General features: G+C 54.0%; 1 long non-coding RNA gene across 1 annotated transcript; it reads left to right on the top strand.

The window, feature by feature from the left end:
* The first annotated feature begins 2,578 nt into the window (after window positions 1–2,578).
* LOC120400169 lies at window positions 2,579–18,192 on the top strand. Its single transcript, XR_005595576.1, has 15 exons — window positions 2,579–2,624; window positions 6,010–6,146; window positions 6,815–7,316; window positions 7,724–7,813; window positions 8,169–8,297; window positions 8,600–8,679; window positions 9,101–9,210; window positions 9,407–9,520; window positions 10,214–10,318; window positions 10,755–10,891; window positions 11,144–11,237; window positions 12,212–12,334; window positions 12,753–12,928; window positions 13,082–15,613; window positions 16,775–18,192. It is a non-coding gene; the product is annotated as an uncharacterized LOC120400169 (long non-coding RNA).
* Window positions 18,193–20,016: the final 1,824 nt, after the last annotated feature.

The following is a 20,016-nucleotide window of genomic DNA, read 5'->3' as shown; positions in this document are numbered from 1 at the left end:
CTGGCGACACTCATCAGCACAGTCCTCAGCAGCTCGGGCTCCATTTCCCACAGAAATCGCGATTCACACACAGAGTAAAACAGAAAGACACTCACAATGGCGCCAAATGTTGCCGGAAAGACAGAATGCTGGGATGTGAAGCGATGCACCACGGGGCGTTGGAACAGGAAGCGGAATGACCCACACACTTCCTTCCCCTTCCCACAATACTCAGCGCCAAAACGGCGCCAAAACGGGACGAGGTGCTCTGTGGGATAGCTGCCCACAATGCACCTCTCAATACAGCGCTGGAAAGTGCTGCAAGTGTGGCCACACTGCAGCGCTGGTAGCTGTCAGTGTGGCCACACTCCAGCGCTGGCCCTACACAGCTGCATGACCAGCGCTGTAACTCCCAGCGCTGCAACTTGTAAGTGTAGCCAAGCCCTCAGTGGTGGGCTGTGACCATTGGGACAGAGCTGGGTGTGACCCTGGGGACAAAGCTATGTGTGTATATATGTGTGTGAGTAGGTATTAGTGGTTGGTCTGGTCCTGGGCAACTTTAGCATGGATGCCTGGGTTCATCTGCACCCACGGAAATCATAAAACCAAGGGTGCACAAACAAGCAAACATACACCTCACTCAGCCTAGATGGGAGACCCTGAGGTGGGGGATCATGGTGTGTGGGAGAGCAGGCCTGCCCCACACTCCCCCGGTGGTAGTGGTTCCTATTCTGTGCAGCTGAGCCCAACTCCCCACTCCAGGCATTGCACCAGTTTGCAACACCACTCACTCAAATTTGGCCTGACCAGGCCAAACCTGAGCAGTGTTTTGACCCCATGTGACAGGTCACAATGTCTGGAGCAGGGAGTTGGGCCCCACCCCCGTGGGGAGCCACTGCTGCCATAGGCTATCAGAAGACCTACCGTTTTCTATTCCTGGCTTTGGGATCATGAGCAAGTCTCTTCACCGCTGGGTGCCTCTGTTTCCCCAACTGTCAAATAGAGCTAATCAAGGTTTTGTTTGTTCTCCCCATTTTACAGGGTGGGAAACCGAGACACAGTTGGGACCTGTCTACACTACAGGTTTGTAGTGCATTTGTAAGCTGCTGACCCCCACATGTTGTTCAGAGCCTATGGACAACACAGCTCCTAAAGGTGTGTTTCTACTGTGCTTATCCCCTATGTACCAGGAGGGTTGGACGGCCCTTTCTCACTGTGCTGTGGGGAGCAGGTCCTGGGTACTAAGGGTCCGAAGAAGCTCTCAATGAATTGGGAGAAAACATACAATCACTGCTGATAAGATTGGCGGGTGACAAAATACGGGCAGAGTGGTAATTACTGATGAGGAGAGGGCAGTGATACAGAGTGATCTGGCTCATTTGGCAAGCTGGACCCATTCAAAGAAAACCAGTTTGACCAGAGGCAAATGCAAGGTCCTACACCTAGCAACAAGGCATGCCGGCCACACCTCCAGAATGGGGCAGTGTATCCAGGAAAGCAGCAACTCTGAAAAGGATTTAGGGGCCATAGTGGAGAAGCCACTCAGCATGAGCTCCCAGTGTGATGCTGTGGTGAACAGGGCTAAAGCCATCCTTAGACGTAGAAGCAGGGCCATGAGTAGGATAGGGAGGTGACACAGCATCAGTGAGACTGATATTGGAATACGGCATCTGGTTTTGGTGTCCTCATTTGAAAAAGATGTTGAGAAATTGGAGCTGGGGCAGCAAAGAGCCACTAAATGTTCTGAGGGCTGGAGAAAAATACCTTCTAGTGAGCTATTGAAAGAGCTCAACCTGTTTAGCTTATCAAAAGAAGATTGAAAGGTGACTTAATTGAAGTGTTGAAGTGCCTTAATGGAGAGAAAATATTGGGTATTAAAGGGCTCTTTAATCTAGCAGAGAAAGGCATAACAAGACCCTATGGCTGGAAGGGGAAAAGAGACACATTCATACTAGAAATAAGGCACAAATATCCAACAGCGAAGATGATTCACCACAGGAACAAGCTACCAAGGAAAGTGGTGGATTCTCCATCCCTTGATGTCATTTAATGAAGACTAGATGCCTTTCTGGAATGAGTTTTCCCAAAAAGTAGCTATTGTGGTATACAGGAGGCCTGTGATATGCAGGGGGTCAGCTTAGATTCTCTAATGGTCTCTTCTGGCCATTAGAGATTTCTGAAAAACTGAGTGTAGCATTGGGAGCAGCCTCTGATATTTTACTGTCTAGCTGGCTTGCTTCCTAGAATGAACACTCATTAAGTGGGGTGATCCACCACAGGGAGTAGCTCAAACCTCCAAAGTGTCTGGCCAGCAGCAGGACATTAGCACTTCAGGGGAGGGGTTGGTGTGGCAGTGACATGACAAAGTTCTTTTGCAGGACCTCAGCCTATTGGTCAAAGGTGATGAGGAAGTGGTGACCTCACAGAGAGATGCTGACATCAGCCAGGCAGGACAGGGGAGCAGGGCCAGGGAAACCTCAGAGACTCCTGTGGCTTTGCTTCAGCAAGTCTCCTTCTCGAGGTCTCTCTTTGAGGACTGAGAGACTATTAGGGTTCACGTACGTGAGCACCAGGAGGAACCTCTTTCGAGTTTTCTCCTTTCCTTTGACTGATTTTACTAGAAAACAGATGTCCCTGTTTAGAAGGTAAGAGCCTCAGAGGGGTTTGGAACCTGTTCAGTCTGATCCATCTGGTGCCAGCTGAATTCTAGGCATGGAAAACACTAGCTTAAGGTAGCAGAATTTTATTTCCCACCAAGGATTTTGTCCTTTAGAATCACTGGGGACATTGGGGTTTGTCCATTTTGTTTTACCTTTTCCTCCATCCCTCCCTCCTTTCTCTTCATCTCTTACTTCTTTTGTCCTTTCCCCTGTTTCTCTCCCACCAACACGAGGGAGGGAGGGAGGGAGGGAGGGAGGGAGAGTGTGTGTGTGTGTGTGTGTGTGTGTGTGTGTGTGTGTGTGTGTGTGTGTGTGTGTGTGTTTGTGGCGGGGGGTGCTCTGCAGTTCCCATTGTGAGAGGTCCACCTAAAAATGTGAGGCTGAAATAGTGCTCGGACAGTGATCGGCTGAGCAGGGTGTTATTGACAGGGAGGAGACTCAGGTCCTTGTTGTTCTCTTTTAAGACCAAGTAAATAAGTCATAACCAGTCATATGTTTGACAAATTTTGCTGCTTCTCTGCATTAATGGTCTCTGAGTAGTTCATGATTGTCTCTAACATTCCAGTTCTCCTAAAATACTTGCTGAATAATTATTATGAACTGTTGTTGGTCTGGAGCTCATTTGAGAGCACTTTACTGAGGTCATTCAATGTATGAAATTCAAGAGCCAATGGTTAGTTTGAAAGTCGGGGCTCTTGGGTTCTATTCCCAACTCTGCCACTGACTTGCTGTGTGACCTAAAACAAGTCAATTCTCCTTTCTCAGCCTTAGCTTCTCCCTCTTTCTAGTAGGGATAACAATCTGCTCCTATCGACCTCAGGGTGGGTGGAGGATGGGGAACCATTGGAGAGTGTCAGTAAGTGCAGTGCATAATATGAGGTGTCCTGCCACGTTTACTCAGATCAGATTATGACATAATAGAATAGCTGAAATATTCTATTTTATTTTATTTGTATTCTATTATTTTGAAATTGTTATGAGCAGCAACTGCTTAGCTCAGACTGAAACCTCTTATCTAATTTTCGAGATCTAAGTGTCTCCTCTCTGTGTGCGACGAGACAATTTAACACACTGTGACAAAGAGGAGATGCTTTTGTTTTGCAACAAAATATTTTTGCAAAGAATGTTCATCCCACTTGTTATGATTTCAAGAAACAAACCGGTTTAAACAAACTGAATGGGATTTTCTGACAGAAACGGTTTCAGTGAAATTTCCCCACCATCTCGATTCCTGGGCTCTATCCCTGCCTCTGGGGGGTTTGTTGTCTGTTAGAACAGGAGTCAGGATTGGTGGCTTCTCTTTCTGGCTCTGCCACCGCCTTGCTGTGTAGGCCCTTGGGTAGGTCACTTCCCTTCTCTGTACCTCAGGTTCCCCATCTGTCCAATGCAGGGCTGCCTGGGGGGGGGGCAAGTGGGGCAATTTGCCCCAGGACCCGGGCCCTACAGTCCCCCCACGAGAGTTTTTCAGGGCCCCTGGAGCGGGGTCCTTCACTCGCTCCAGGGGCCCCGGAGCTTCTTCCGCTCCGGGTCTTCGGCGGCAATTCGGCAGCGGGGGGGTCCTTCTGCCCCGGGACCTGCCGCCGAAGTGCCCCAAAGACCCGCGGCAGGGGGTCCTTCTGCCCCGGGACCTGCCGCCGAAGTGCCCCAAAGTCCCGCGGCAGGGGGTCCTTCTGCCCCGGGACCTGCCGCCGAAGTGCTGGGTCTTCGGCGGCAATTCGGCCGCGGGAAGACCCCAGGTCCCCTGAATCCTCTGGGCGGCCCTGGTCCAATGGGAACAGGGACAATTCTTGAGCTCTGGGCAGCCATGAGCCTGAATGAGACAAGGGGCATTAAAACCCCCTTGTCAAGAAGAAAGGGGAGTTTCACGGTGTTTAGCACCAAGGAATTCTAAACTTTGCTAAAATGTCTACTCTGTGGAAACAAGAAATGGTCGGGGCCAAATTTTAATCATTGTCTTTTTTTAAAGCCCATTCAGGGGTGTGAGTCCCACTCTTTTGGGTACCTGGGGTTCTTTGCCAGGAGGAGAGAAGAAGTTCCTGCCTCCATTTTCGTGGCAGTGCCCAGTGCCCCAGTTCTCGTCTGAGATCCCTGAAAAAGAACATCTTCCCATCCATTAACAAGACAGTACCTATCTTTAAAAGGGGAACAAAGAGAACCCTGGGACTTACAGACTAGCCAGCATCACTTCCATATCTGGAAAGATCCTGGAACACATTATTAAACAATCAATTTGTCAGCACCTACAGGATAATTTGGTTCTTAGGACTAGTGAGCATGGATTGGTCAAGAACAAATAATTCCAGACCAATCCTGTTTCCTTCTTTGACAGGGTTACGGGCCTAGTGGAGAGGGTAAACAGTAGATGCGATCTATCTGGGGGTTAATAAGGCTTTTGACACAGTCCCATGGGACATTCTCACAAGCAAATGAGGGAAATGTGGTCTAGATGCAATTAGTATAATGTAGGTGCACCGCTGGTTGACAGCCCACACTCCAGGAGTCCTTCTCCATGTTTGGCTGTCCAACAGAGAGGGTGCACCTAGTGGGTCCAGCAGGGATAAGCCCAGAGTCCGGTACTATTCATTATTTTCATTAATGATTTGGAAAATGGAGTGGAGAGTATGCTTCTAAAATCTGCAGATGACACCAAGCACTTTGGAGCACAGGATTGGAATTCAAAATGCCCTTTACAAATTGGAGAATTGGTCTTCTTGAGCCAAACTCCATGGCTGGGCCCCTCTGTATAGTGAAACCCCAGAGCCAAACACTCCTCCTCCTGGGCAGTGCACTCCGACCTTTCATGGTCAGATGCCGCTTAGCACTGCCAGAGCAGCTTTTGCTGGGGGATTCTCCCAGCACTTTCCAATAGTGGGAAAGTATGAAATCCTCATTTGCCTGCTGGGGATAGAGCCATAGAGAGGGGAGCAAGTTGCCCAAAGTCCCACAGGTCAATAGGAAAACCAGCAATGGAACCCAGGAGTCCTGACTCCCAGTCCCCTGGTCCAGTCACTACAGCAGAGCACATGCAAAGGCAGAGGGACCGGACATGAGGGCCTCATTGTAATTGCCAGCTGTGGGAGGGAGTGTGCAGCAGTGGTTAGTGAAGGAGCCTGGAAATAAGGACTGCTGGGTCCCATCCATAGCTCTGACACTTGGTGTGACTCTGAGCCAGTAGCTTCCCCTCCCCAGGCCTGTTTCTCATCCCTAAAGCCCAGGGGGGGTTGGAAGGCTCCAGGAAGGTGTGTAAAGTGTCGGGATGTCAGGAGCTGGGAGGCGCTGTCACACTCACATTAGGAAAGTGTTCTGCACCCCCTGCTGCTGGCTGAGTTTCTCCATCCCTTGACAATAAGACAGATTCTTGTTTTCACAGCTAGTCAATCCTCAGTGTCATCACCCTGCCTGCTGACTGGGCAGGGTAACTCCTCAGGTCACCACCCTCTCCAGCCTGCCTTGGGCTTGCTGGTGACTCTGAACATCCGCCATCCATCGCTCCATCACCTAGAGCAAGTGAGTGGCATTAGGGTTCCCTGTCCGAATGGGGAGAGGCAGAAAGAGGGAGAGAATCTTTCCCAAAGGAGATTGGATTTGCAACCTGCCCCCAGGAGCCCCTGGCTCTCAGACCGGGGAGGGGCTTCTCCAGAGCCATCTCCAGTGTGTTTGGAAAGGTCCCAGCAATGGGGCTCCCAGCCCTTCCCTTGTGGGATACTGTTCCCCAGGCTGAGAGTCTCTGAATTGGGCCAGACCCCGTGAGCTGCTGAGCATGGAAATCAATGGGAAACAAGGGGGCCCTGGGCTTGCTATGCCTAGGGACTTTGATGTGGGGAATGGTTTCCCAGGAGAAGTCCGAACTCCTGGGTTCTGTTCCTTCTCTAGCCTTGTGGGGAGTGTGGCCTGGGACGTCAGGAGGGAGCTGCTTGTCCAATGTGACCGATGGTCTTTGTGACTGACCTCAGCGCTCGAAAAGGAGGAGACTCCTCAGGTCTTGCAGCACCAGGGGTGACAAGTTCAGATCATGCACTGAACTCCTGCCAGTGTATGGAGATTGCACTCCCTGCACCCCTGTGGGGGGAGGAGGAGCTGCTCTGGCTGGGGCAGGGATGGGGAGGGACCGAAAAGGCTGGTTAGTGAGACGCTGCCTTGACCCCAGACTCACGCCTGTTCCCGCTCGGTTCCAGGATGGGCAGGCTCCTGAGGATGTTCAGGTGGCTCCAGAGCCTGAGGGAAGCAGCTGCCATCTTCCCCAGGAGCAGAGTGGCCCCTCCATCCCCGCTGGCGGGGAAGGAGCTCCCGACCAGGCTAGGAGGTGGAAGTGCCCAGCCTTCTGGCAGAGGAAACCCACTTCCGGAGCAGGCACCGAGGTGGGAGAGGCACTGGCCAGGCCGAAAAGGAGCTGGCCCAGGATGCGGCGAGGCAGACAGGATCCAGCCCAGGAGGGGAGCCGGGCAGGGTGGCTCCGGGGCTTGTTGTGTGGGAAGCACCGGCCCCAGGAGCCCAGCCCTGATTCCCAGCAGGAGGCATCACCCTGCCCGGTCACTGAGGATCTTCCAGCCTCCCCAGGGCAGGAGGTGGAGGATCCCTGTCCCAGCACCAGCAGCTCAGCCCGCTCCCCATGGGATAGCAGCAGCGCCTGGGACTTGGGCAGCAGCGAGGCCGATGGGCGCAGCTGCTTTGTTCCAGGTGAGGAGCCAGGCTGGGCTCAGGGAGGGGTGAGGAGGGGACTGTGAACACCCCAGGCCCAGGCCCTCGACCAGTGCTATGGGGGCGGGTCCCCAGCCCAAGTGTCTGGCCTGAGCCACGGGAACCCCACTGACACTAGATGCTGCCATTTTGGTCCTTGATCCTCCAGTTGTGGGAGGGGGGCAGGCATCTCCCAGGGAATCCAGGACACTGTGTGTGGGGGGTGTCTTTTTGCTATGGGCTCCTGAAGGAGTTGGGGGCTGAAGGCATCACTGAGAGCGGGGAGTGTGGGGCCCAATCTGCCCTGGGTCCCGGAGGTGGGAAGGGGGCCCATTGCTCCACCATGCCCCTGTCCTTCCCCTGAGTGGCAGCAGGCATCACCCTATCCCCTTCTCTCCCTGGTGTAGGGAGAGGATGAGGAGGAGGAATGGATGGACGTGGCCACAGAGGAGGCTGCTTTCAAGAACATCCGAGAGCAGCTCCAGGGCTGAGAAAAGGTACGAACGTTCCTCAGCTTTTCTGGAACTGAGATTGTCCTGCCCCTTCCCAGCACCCTGACCCCCTGCAGAGGGTCTTGTCTCTGATGATCCACCAGCCCTAATGGGGACATTTCTGCTCCATGATCTGGGACCCCCAAGACGGGGGGTGTTTGTCACACACCAGCTGGGGTCTCCTCGCCCCACAGTCATTGTCCCAGTTCCTGACCCTGCTTGTATAGGAGTCGTGGGTGATTTGGACAATGGTCGGGTCCCCGCTATCCTCCATTCAGGCCTGAGTCCTGCAGCTGGTGTGGGTGGGGCAGGGAGGTCCCTGGCTAACTGGCTCTCTCTCCCCTAACCCCACTCCTGGTAGGTGCAGGATGAGGCCCAGCAGCTCATCTTCCTGCACGCCATCCACCCCGCGTGTCTCGCTGCACAGCAGAGAGGGCAGGACACATTGGAGCTGCAGTGCTGCAAGGCAGCTGTGGTGGAGAGGATGGTGGTGAGCAAGCCCAGCAGCTGAGGACAGAGACATGGGAGGGGAAGGGGGCTTTCTGGGCCAATGGATGGGGGATGGCTGGTGCTGGAGGGGCAACTGAGGGCAGGGATTGCTGGGGATGAAGATTGGGGGAAGAGACGGAAGAAATTCTGAGATTGGTCACTAGTGGGCAGGAATCGGAGGAGCGGGAGGCAGGTGGGGGGATCCTGCCGGCTGTGTGGGGTGCTGGCTTGTAATCTCCTCATGGGGAAGTGTCAGTGAGGCCCCAATCTCACATGCACCTTTGTCTCCTTTGGGTCTCACAGGAGCTCACTGAGGAGCTGCCTGATAACTCTCCACCCAGCACCGTCCTCGCTAACTCCCTGATTGCTGTGGGCAACCTCAGGTACCGAGACACTTCTGCCCAGTTCCCCTAACCCCGGTGCTGCTCAGGCCCAGGGCTGAGAGTCACTGCCCCTCCCACCCCCAGGTCATCTCCCAAGGGTAGATCCTCTGGCAGAGGTGATGGGAAAGTTCACTCTCTCCTGGCTGGGCTGTTCTTTTCACTCCAGTAACATTGCAATGGCTTTGGGGAGAGGCTCACTCCCAGGATCAGATACAGGAGGGGCAGCAGGGTCCAGGGAACAGTTGTTATTCCTGCCCTGCCACTGTGTGTCTGGGAAACCTTGGCCTTGTCATTCCCTGGCTCGGTGCCTCAGTTTCCATTCTCACCAGCCTGTGCCTATTTCCCTGCAGTTTCACATCCGTGTTGGTGCCAGTCCCACCCCGCACTGCACAGTCTAATACCGGCTCCTCTCTCTTGCCAGCACCATAACACCTGCCCTGGAGCCAGAGCTGGAGACACACCTCCTTCGAGCTGCCCCGCATGCCATCCGTCTTCACCCTGAGCACGGAGAAGGACACCACCCAAGTCCAGGTAGATCATGCTAAAGTCATGGATTGAAGAGCCAGCTGTCATCCTGCCATGAATCCTTGCTAATTGTGTGCAGTGGGATGTGAATGAGAGAGGCCAGGATATGTTTTGGGGTCTCACCAAACCCCTCTTCCCATCCTGTGGCAGGTGTAGCCCCACTTTCCCTAACTCTGACCCATGGCTCTCCCTTGCTTTGCAGGATCTGCATAGGGTCTTGCCAGACCTCCTGGATGCCATGTTGGAGAACCTGCTGGCAGAGTCCCCAGACACCGACAGGCTCCACTACATCTTGGAGATGAGCTCGATGAGAGGGGTGGGGGAAATTTTACCTTAACTCTTAGATCCATTTTCCAGTCTGTTCTCCTAGCTGGGCCCCCAGTGGGCCATCCTTGTTCAGGGCACTCAGTGCAATGCACTGTCAGGCCATTCCTCCTTGAAGGACAGAGGAAGGAGCTGGGACATCAAGCCAGAGCTCTGCCTGGTTCTGTTGAGCACTAACCACAGGGCCCCTGGCTGGCTTGGGGAGTGAGAGTCTGAACCCCTCCTGTGAGATCCAGAAGATGGTCCTCAGAGAAGAATCACAGGCTCCTTCCTAGAGAAACAGGAGGATCCCAGAGAATCAGTCCTTCTCTCCCATGGGCTCTGAGATTCCTGGGGAGATTGTGCTCACACTCAATCCCTTCACCCGACCAAGGACTTGAGAGACAGGGAGTGGGGAGGGGTCTGTCTCCTTCCTGGTGAGCTGTTCAGGAATCAGGAGTTCAGGGAGGATGAGACCAGCCCCGACACTGAACATTGTCCCAATCTAGAGAGACAATGACATGTTGTGAGCTGCAGGATACAAGCATTGTCCTGGGGGCAACAATCCCCTTCTAAAGCTCTGCAATCAATGAATCAGATATTCCACCCTGCACACAATGTCTCAGCCCCTGGGGGATGGGGAGGGGCTCATTAGCACAACACGTGCACCTGCCCATTGATCCTGAGCTGCCTCCTTTCCCCACAGCACATTAACTACTGGATCGTGTCCAGGGTGTCACGGGAGAGAGCCAGGGCCATTAGGAGCAGCACGGCCCTGCTCAGATCCACCATTACCCTCCCTGAGTTTGATGTAAGTGACCTCTGACCCCAGCTTCCTGACTCCAGGCATAGGTGGGCTGGCTCCAACGGGCTGTAGGATCTGCTGCTGCAGGGGCTGTGGGTTAGGAGTGTTCCTCTTGGGGAGGCAGAGTCAGAGCAGAGAATGAGCTTGGCTTGAGTCAAGTTCTTCTTGTCCTGGTTAAGTGGTGACTCTGGGCTTTTAAGGGGACCATGCTCCAGGTTCATCCTGGAGCAGCTGGGGAAGCAAGTCCTCATGGAGGGCCCTGCCCACATCCCTGTGCTCCAGGCTCCCTTGCGGGCAGGGAAAATTAAGGGTATAGCTCTAGGTCCTGTCCTTTAGCATCTCCTGCAGAGGGGCTGAGGGGAAGGAGAGTCCTGGCCTGGGGGGGACTGGGAGCTGGCAGGAAAATGCTGATGGAGTCCCCTCTCCCCCTCCCTTCCATTAGAACTCAGCAGAATTTCCCAGGATGGGTCACCATGTGGCACAGCTGGCTCTGTTCATCGGTGACCCAGACAAGGACATCAGCCGGCAGGCCAGGGAGGAGGTTTACCGTGCTCTACCAGCTGCTGCTGCACCAGAGGGGTAAGGAACCCAGCTAGGAAATGGCACACAATAGAAGAGTGAGACTGGGACCCCAGCCAATTTCTCTTAGACTGACCCCGGCTGGAGGATGAGTCTCTGTGTGTCTCTGTCTCTGTTCTTCACCACACCCTGTAATTCTGTTGGGCCAGGCATGCAGCAAGGACTCTGCTCACTGTGCAGCCACCAATGGGATTGGAAGGACACAAGCACTGCAACCAGACTGAGAAATGTGTGTGTGTTTCTTTTTCCCAGGGCTGACCATCCATGAGACGAAGACCTGTGGTGCTGGGACTGGCACCGGGACAGCAGGCTCCTGGGCTACAGGAACACAGCCAGGGTGGGGGAGGTAAGGACACTTTGCCAGGGCATGACACAGCTCAGGGAGTGGAGGTGGCCTAGTGTTCGTGTCACCTGAGCCACCATCCAGAGTTGCTCCCATCACTGGCAGCCTGAGAGGCCAAGGACTGACGGGTGATGGTGACTGACCAGGCAGGGCTGAGGCACATAGGCGGGGGAAGCTTGTCCTGCTGCTGGCAGGGCTGGACCTGCTGTAGAGAGAATGGGAGTATTCAGTCAGCAGGGGCTGCTGATCTGCCCCATTCACCAGGGCTGCCATCCTGCGGCTTCAGCAATAGTGGCTGGGATGACTTGGGGAAAGGTCTCAACCTTCCCCATCCCAATTCACTGCTGCCAGAATCCATCCTGCCCCCCTGCAAGAGCCCCCTCCCTGCCCAACCTGGGTGGGGGTGGAGGGTTCTAAGAACTTGAGCTGTGGATTGGAGGTGGAACAGCTGTCAGGGCACTGAGGGGGAGGTGGCAGGAGCTCACCCTACAAGGAGGGGGGTTGGCACTGGAGGTCACTAGAAAGGACAACAAGATTCCATTCTGGGGATCAGGAGGGTGAATCCATCCCAAAGGGTACGTCCATACTACCCGCCGGGTCGGCGGGTAGCAATCGACTTCTCGGAGTTCGATATATCGCGTCTCATCTAGACGCGATATATCGAACTCCGAACGCGCTCCCGTCGACTCCGGAACTCCACCACCGCGAACGGCGGTGGCGGAGTCGACGGAGGAGCCGCGGACTTCGATCCCGCGCCATGAGGACGGGTAAGTAGTTCGAACTAAGGTAGTTTGAGTTCAGCTACGCTATTCACGTAGCTGAAGTTGCGTACCTTAGTTCGACCCCCCCCACTAGTGTAGACCAGGCCTCAGAGGTGGGCAGGTGCTGGGTGGAAATGCTGCTGGTTCCAGGTGCCCTTAATCCCCTTGATTCTTCAGGGGCGTCTGAGTCTCTGACAGGTTCTCGTTCCTTTGCAGCAGGAGGACGTCACAGCAACATGATGCACCAGCTCCACATCATCCGGCACTTGCGCCAGGTGCCCGAGGCATTGCAGGGGCTGTGCCTCTGAGGCCACCAGCAGCTCCCGCTCCCTGCTGCAGGTACTGCTCTGGCTCACTGTAAATGGGGGGCTCGTGGAAGGGAAAATGGAGCCCCTTGGCACTCACAGAAACTCTCTCCCCTCTCTGTGGAGCAGGGTCCTTCCCTCTGCCCCCCAAATTCCTTCATCTGGGGCAATAGCTCTTTCCCTCACACCCATTCCCCTCCCCCCTTTCCTCGGTCTATCCCCATCCCATTCTCTCTGCTCCCAGGCAGAGCGCTCCCAGGCAGAGCTCTCCCTGACCCATATGGTGCAGAAGGGCAGTTGTGTCAGGGCCATAGCGACTAGCCCCACTGAAGCTCGGAAAGCTCCACTTTTGAGGAGGTGGTGGTGGGACAGAGGCTCAGGGCTAACTTCACCTCCTTCCCTTTATTCTCCCCTTGGCCCTTCTATGGGATCTCTGGCTGTGAAATGAATAGGAGCCTCCTTCCCAGCTGTCTTCCAGGCCCTGGGATCTGGTACAGCCTCCCCGACAGGCGCATCCTACAGCTGAGCCACCTCACAGAGCTGTGGGGACAGGTCACTTCGTCCCATCAAACCAAGCAGTGCTGGGTCTCAAAGAGGCTAAGATGGAAGGCCCCACTCCCTCATGGAGGTAAGAGCCATTTACTCCTTGGGGCATGTGGGTCTCTTGGGGGAGAAATGGGATCCCTGATGCATAGGTTGGCTGGGAGCTTCCCCCGTCCCTGGCTCCCAGCTCTGGGACAGAGACGGCTCCATCATCGTACCACCCTGGTTTTGTTCCTAGGAAGGGGCTCCCCAGAGATGTCCTCGAACCTGGACTCCTGAGAGCGTTTCCGGCAGGAGGCTCCTGCCCCTCGGGCACGAAGAGAGCATCAGATAGTCTAGCTCATATGACATCTCCGGTCTCCAGCTCCACTTGCCGCAGCAGGGCAAACAAACCCATCAGCTCCCAGAATGCCAACTCTTTGACCTCCTTCCACTCCGCAGTGGAGTTTCTCCAGCCCCCCTCACCACACCTGCCAGCCTCTGAATGATGAAGGGCCTGAATGTCAGGGTCACCAAAACAAGCAAACTCCAGTTCCAGGCAGTGGGGCCTGTGTGTACTCAGCCCCTCTGGAAACCAGGTCTGATATGGGAAGCAAGGACCCCAGACCAGTAACAGTAGGAGTGGACAGAGCAGGCCTGTAACAGGGTGCTTTCCCCTGGGCTGCACAACCCGGGGCTTAGTCAAGCAGATTACAGAATGAGCCCTAACTGAGAGACACCATGTACCTCCCCCTAAAGAGCCAGACATCAGTGGTGATATAGCCCCGCTGGTGTATCAACTGGAACGAGAACAAGGTAGGAAGTTCAGTGCAGCAAGGAAAGCCTAGAGGGGAACTTGAGAAGAGAGGTAGGAAGTGCCCAGGGAAAAGTGCAGCAAAGAGAAAGGAGCAGACCTAGCTGTTGGGCACAGGACCCTGGGCTGCTACCGATGTCAGGGTGGGACTGGGTTCCCCTACTGGCTCCAAAGAAGGGGGCGTAAACGCTCCTGGAGAGGGTTACCAGGCCCAGCAAGAGAGCTGCAGGCTAAGCAAGAGCCCCAGCAATGGCAGAAGGACTTCTTTCTGTGGAAAGTCCTCTTTGGACGTTTAGTGTGAGACAAGCTGGGCCCCAGAAGGGTGGACTAAAGGTGGTGACCTGGCCAGAGGACTGAGTTACCAGGCAGAGAAACTGCCATGGTGCTGGAGTGACCATGATGGGGGACACTAGCCCAGAGAGAGGGCTGTGATGCCATGCCTGGCCGCCAGGGGGACACGTAACGGTGAGTAGATTCGTTTACGATTGGCATAGTCAGGAGGATTGAATTCCCCCTGTGATCGGTGAGGGCTGATGGAAGTCTTGGTGCTGAAGGAAGGTCTGTCCTCCCAAGCGGGTGTACCGAGGGACCAAGCTGGTCACTGGATTTCCCACTTCAGTTTCAGGGACTGGTTAAGCAGCCAAAGCAGATCTAGCGGTTTCTCCAGTAGCTCCCAGAAAACCAACAGAAGCAGAAGGAAGTGCAGGAGAAGTTACAGACACTGCAGCAGCAGCAATACCTGTGAGAGATCCTGCAAAGGGAAATCAGCCCCGGGTCTGCTATGCCCATGGACAAAAAGAGCAGACACGGAGAGCATGCCTGGGCTGTGCTGAGAAAGTTAGCCCAGGAGAGCAGGGCATGAGAAAGTGTACAAGCATGGCCTAATGGCAAGATGGGGACAAGAGTTCTTTGTTTTGGGTGCAGAGAAGCAGGCCATAACAAAAGACACCGCCTGCTTAGGAAATTGCTGAGTGGCAAAACGAGGGGCCGGGGCCCCAAGAAGGTAGAAAGAAAGGAGAAGGTGTCCTCTGACACAAACTCACATGAGGCAGGCAACGTGGAGGTGGCAGGGATGGCCGTGGACCTTGCAGTCCCTCCATCAACACACCCTGTTGGGTGCTGCAGGGAGGTGAAGGACAAAATGGTTGGCACAGAGATGAAGCAGACTGAAGTAGGGACAAACACAAGGGTGGAGCAGTCCACGGTGGGTTCTCAGACCCTGACGGAAAAGGTTTTGGCGTATGCAGCGGCAGTAACAGAAAGACTATAGAAGAAGCTAAAGGCTTCAGAACAGGCTCTGCAAGCAGTTGTTAATGAGAATGAGTGGCTGCAGGAAGAGCGAGCTGGCAGTGGAGCTGGAGACACTGTGTGCGCAGGCTGTACAAGTGCACAACCGGTGACAGCGACGAGATGACGAGGGATGAAGCTTGGACAAAAATAGAACTTCCCCCTGTGTGGGCCAGGTTCTAAGGAGAAGAGTATATAACAGGGGGGCTTGGCCTGTGGGCTATAAAGCCTGGAGCTAGGCCAAATGGATTACAGAGTGAGATCCACCTGAGGGGAAAGCCAGGGAAAAGCTCAGCAAAGGTACAGGAGCAGGCCTAGCTGTTAGGTACAGGGCCTTGGGGCAGAGCCTAGAATCCAGGGTAGGATTGGTTCTCCCATGGTCTCTAAGAAAGGGGACGTAGAAGGCCATAGAAAGAGCTACCAAGGCCAGCAAGGGCAGGCCGAGCCAAAGTCAGGCTGAGGAAGAGCCCCCAAAGGTACGGAAGACCTTGTTTCTGTTAAAGACATTTTTGGACTTTTCGTTTGGGATGAGCGTGACCCAGGAAGGAGTGGACTAAAAGACAGTCACCTGGCTGAAGGGCTGTTTTCCCAGCCAAAAAACTGCCAGAATGCCCTAGCGACTATCGGTGGGGGTGCTAGCCCAGCAAGAAAGCTGTGACAGCAGGCCTTGCCAGGAAGGGGCACCTGTCGGTGAGTGAACTCTCTTACAAGCCTGCTTCCATTATGGAAACAGCCCGGTATTGGAGAGTGGTGAGGATGGCCTATGGGAGAGGATGGCTGGAGGGGTCATACAGGAAGGGCAGCAGGGTCCAGTGATGAGAGCAGGGAACAGGTTGTACTGCAGCCCTGCCACTGATCATCCTGGCCCACATTAAAAAGTGTTCAATCCTCTGTTCTTTCTTCCCAAATCCCTGCCCTCCTTGCCCCACACAGGCCTCAGCCCTCTGTTCTCTTTTTTGACTACCACTGCACATTGAGTGGATGCTTTCAGAAAACTATCCACAATGAGTCCAAGATCTCTTTCTTGAGTGGTAACAGCTAATTTAGACCCCAGCATTTTATACGTAGAGTTGGGATTGTATTTTCCCATTTGCATTACTTTTGCATTTATCAACATTGAATTTTGAACATTGAACATTGCCATTTTGTTGCCCAGTCACCCAGTTTGCTGAGATCCTTTTGTAGCTCTTGGCAGTCTGCTTGGGACTTAACTATCCTGAGTAGTTTTTTTATCATCTGCAAATTTTGCCACCTCATTGTTTACCCCTTTTTCCAGATCATTTATGAATATGTTGAACAGCATTGGTCTCAGTGCAGACCCCTGGGGACACCACCATTTACCTCTCTCCATTCTGAAAACTGCCCATTTATTCCTACCCTTTGTTTCCTATCTTTTAACCAGTTACCAAACCATGAGAGGACCTTATGATGTACCTGTATGGCACAATAATTCTGCATTGAATCAGTTGATTCAATTGCTTATTCTTTGGGGTTCAGACCCTCTGTTCTCCTCCTGGGGTGACAGAACCCTCATTGTCACACCTGTCTTTCAGGCTCCCAAAGTCCAAATTGCCTGCTATTCAAGGGCTGAGGGGTAGTGCTTGTATTGCCCCCACCCCAACTGCTTTCCCTATGGGAATCTCCCTAGAGCAGAGGAGAAATCTGCTCTTCTCTTAGGATCAGACCTAGCAGTAATTCCACCCACCCTGGCCTCAGCTCAGCTACTTTGTTTACCTGGGATCAGGGACCACTTTTGAAGGCCTTAGTGTGTTGGTTGAGGTGGGAGCTAAGGCTGAAGCTCCAGCAGTTTCCACCAAAGAACACCACCCTGTCTTTCTGTGGTCTGACTAGGGCTCACCATCCATCTTGGAGCTGAACACCAGATAGGAGCTGATAGATTGTCCTTGGTGGGCCATGTTCTTGTGTGTGATGGAGTTGTGTGGCAGAGAGGGCCAGGAGCAGATGCACTGCGCTTGGCCAGGACCAGGCTAAACAGCCTGTAATGCTAGGTGAGTCAAACCATGGCCACATATAGACACTTGGGCATCCATGGGGACTGAATCTGGGCGCTTCGCTGCCAAGAGCACAACTCACTCCAACTTGAGGTCATTACGGTAGTGACCCCTGCCAGCCCCTCTGAGGGGGGTCAGTATTAACTCTGTTAGCTGGTGCACAGGGATGGAAAGCAACTGGCTGCAAGGTCACACACAACGTCATTGACAGAGGCAGGAAGGAAGCATGGTACTGATACCAGTCCAGCTCCAACCACTAGACTCCACCCACTTCCAAAGTCAGAGAACCCAGGAGCCCTGACTCTGACAGCTAGGCCTTAAATGACAAGACCAAACTCCCTCCCACTCAGGAAGCCATAGAAGAGATCATCTGCTGAGCTCCCCTTTGCAATGCCACTGTCAGAGACCATTGCTAGTGGGTGCCAAGTGACTGAGCAGGGAACTCCTTGAGAGACTCCTAGAGACTTGCAGGTGTTTCACTGTGACCCTCTGGGAGCTGTGGAAAGAGACCTGCATTGAAGAAACTCTCCTGCTCTAACAAAGGGTTTCTGTTCTCCTAGATAGTCAGCCAGTGAGGCCAGTCACAGACTAATGCAGTAACAGGGTCCAGGCTCAGTGTCATGCATTCCTCTGGGCTGTGACAAGCAGGATTTGAGCTGCAATGGATCCTCCTGTGCATGGGCTGAGTGGGCAACCTCTCTACTGCCTTATCTGGTTCCCAGCCCACACGCACTAAGGAGGAGGTGATGGACTTACCCCAAAGGTGGGTGTGGGAAGAAGCAGAGTGAAGGGGTGATCAGAGAGCCATCCCATAGCATTCCTCCTGGAGTCACTCCGACAACCACCTGGCTCCTTCCTGCCGTAGGCCGCAGCCCCTAGGTTCCATAGGGAATTTCTGAACTAACCCTCTAGAAAGCTGCCTCTGGCTCTCTACAAACTCTCACAGCCCTGTCACGAGAGGTAAGGAATAAGGTCCTGCCTCCCACAACTGCTCAGGGGAATCCTCTCAGAGAAATCAGTGCAGGGTTTTCTGTATCTCTACAAACAGATCAGTTTGTGTGGTGTTGTCAAGAACCTACACACCCCTTGGCAGCTCTTTTTAGAGCAACATTAACTCACACAGGGATTTCTGCTCTAAGTGCTCCAGGCCTGAGGGAAGGATTCTGTGGAAAACAGGCCTTTCCTTTGCTCCAATCCAGGCTCTGCTCTTCTGATGCTGCAGAGCTGATAGGGAAGGCTTGAGGGTTCCTGGTGAGCAGGGGCGGCTCTAGGCACCAGCGGGCCAAGCGCCCGCTTGGGGCGGCATCCTGGGGAGGGCGGCATTTGGCCCCGGTGGAGCTCCCGCCGGCATGCCTGCGGCAGGTCCACCGGAGCCCGGGACGAGCGGACCTGCCGCAGTCATGCCTGCGGCGGGTCCCGTCTTCCCGCGGCTCCGGTTGAGCTCCCGCAGGCATGACTGCGGCAGGTCCGCTCGTCCCGGGCTCCGTGGACCTGCCGCAGGCATGCCGGCGGGAGCTCCACCGGAGCCAAATGCCGCCCTCCCCAGGAAGCCGGAGCCGCGGGAAGAGGGGACCCGCCGCGGGACTGGGGAAGGGCGGCGCAGCGCTCCGCGCTGCTTGGGGCAGCCTACTTTGTAGAGCCGCCCCTGCTGGTGAGTATGCTGCAAGACCAGCAATCCCATTCTGCCTCAGCCCTGGGGATACATTCTCTTTCTCCCCTGGCACCTTCCAATGGAGGGAAGAAAGGGACATGTGAGGTGGAGTCTCTCCCTGACTTACAGATAACCTGTCCTGCAGTCACACAAGTGTGGACGCAGGGGAATGCTGTGCTGCAGTGTATGTGCCCTGCAAGATATCACTTGTGAAGGGAAGCAACACTGCTTTTGGCATTGTCATCTGGGCAATAAGGAAGAGGAGTTGGAAATTCTCCCTGGGGAGCGGACATGGGGAAACCCAGTGGGACAATGTCTATAACTGGAATGTTAATGTAGCTGGTTACAACCCACTGAGGTAGGAGAGAGAGGGTAAAAAAAGTGGTAGGCAGGGTGGTACTTTACATTAGACCAGTGGTTCTCAAACTGTGGGTCAGGACCCCAAAGTGGGCTGCAACCTCATTTTAATGGGGTCACCAGGACTGACTTAGACTTGCTGGGGCCAGGGGCGAAAGCTGAAGCCTGAGCCCCACTGCCTGAGGCTGAAGCCAAAGCCTGAGGGCTTCAGCCCCGGGCAGTCAAGCTCAGGTTGCAAGCCCCCTGTCTGGGGCTGAAGCCCTTGGGCTTCGATTTTGGCCTCCCCAGGCAGGGTGGTGGGTCTCTGGCTTTGGCTTTCCCACCCACCACCTGGAGCTGTGGGGCTTGGGAGGGCTCAGGCTTCGGTCCCCATTCCTGGGGTCATGTAGTAATTTTTGTTGTCAGAAGGGGGTTGGAGTGCAATGAAGTTTGAGAACCCCTGCATCAGACACATCATTACCTGTTTTATGTTCTTGGTCATTGAGAACCCCAGGACCTCGAATGGACAGGGATCAATCTGCTAATAACACAGCCCAGCAGGGGAACTGGTGGGGGGCTGACACAGGTCACTGAATCCAAACCAGCAAGCAGGAAATGTTTCTCCTTTTGTACTTGTCTGTGACTTGTGGGAAGAAATGAGGTTAGCACGGGGGACTTCCTATTGGGAGACAGATGGGGGAGGTCTCACATAGCCAGGAGTAAATCATCCTTGGAGATTTTGAAAAATTATAGATACTTTTCTAATACAAAGTTTTGTACCCAACTAGGGGTGGGCTCTATTGTGGGCCTCCTTGTAGTGGATAAAGATGAACTGATCACTGGACTGGATGTTTGTGGTTGCTCTGGGGCCACTAATCATGACTTGACTGTATTCAGTAAGGACCAGTAAGGAGGTTTTGGAACAAACTGATAAATTAAACAGCAATAAGTCACCAGGACAAGATGGTATTCACCCAAGAGTTCTGAAGAAACTCAAATGTGAAATTGCAGTACTAACTGTGGTATGTAACCTATCCTTTAAATCAGCTTCCGTACCAGATGACTGGAGGATAGCTAATATGACACCAATGTTT

Source organism: Mauremys reevesii, linkage group 3 (genome assembly GCF_016161935.1).
Source record: "Mauremys reevesii isolate NIE-2019 linkage group 3, ASM1616193v1, whole genome shotgun sequence".
In the NCBI taxonomy this organism is placed as follows: Eukaryota; Metazoa; Chordata; order Testudines; family Geoemydidae; genus Mauremys; species Mauremys reevesii.
Note: the sequence above shows the minus strand (reverse complement) of the source record. Positions and strands in the feature narration are given on the sequence as shown.